This window comes from Myotis lucifugus, unplaced genomic scaffold (genome assembly GCF_000147115.1).
Source record: "Myotis lucifugus unplaced genomic scaffold, Myoluc2.0 scaffold_148, whole genome shotgun sequence".
NCBI lineage: Eukaryota > Metazoa > Chordata > Mammalia > Chiroptera > Vespertilionidae > Myotis > Myotis lucifugus.
Genome location: NW_005871196.1, coordinates 2,404,983 through 2,405,790, shown reverse-complemented (window position 1 = coordinate 2,405,790; position 808 = coordinate 2,404,983).

The following is an 808-nucleotide window of genomic DNA, read 5'->3' as shown; positions in this document are numbered from 1 at the left end:
ATTTACACCTCCTGTCCATCATTTCCACTTTCTATCTTAATCTTCATCTCCAGAAAGTGGAATTGTACAAGTTTCAGAATTCCTCCACGATGGGACAGCTGCACCATTGTGTTATTATTCCTCCATTTCTACATTAAGAATTTTCACTTTACCAATGGACAAACCAAAATTAAAAATCCACCCTGTTTCTCATCTTTCAGCTCCCTGTACAAACAGCTATAAAACTTAAATGCACACTGCTGTATTTCTATTTTGGTTGATTTCATAAATGTACTCTGCATATGTCTTTACTATTTCTTTTCCTTTTCACTAGTGAGGGCTTTCCACCTTAACCAGAACTCAGAAAAGAGAGAAGAGAGAGAAAATAGACCATTAAACTGGGGACTTGCACCCCAATGTGCAAATCATTTTTCTTAGGCTTCAGTTTTTGCCATATGTAAGATTTGAATCTTCACACATCCTGAAAAATGATTTGGTCTACATAAATTATTTGTTCTTAGAAGCCATTAAAGCTTGCCTAAAACTGTGATAATTATAACAAAAATTCCTATAGCACAGACAATGTCCTGAGTACTTTTCTAAGAACATTGTATAGAGTCATGAGATGAGCTGAGATGGGTCTAATAATCAAAGGTCTGGGACCCAGATACAAGTGACCCAGCATCTTTGGCCCTGAGCGGTCACTTCAGTGGACCATAAACTGCCTCCCTTTCTTCTGAATGGCTCTTAGGAAGAGAAGCCAGCATACCCACTAGCCCAGAGGCAAGGGTTGCTTTTGTCTATCTCCCCTTCCTTATCTTACATTCTG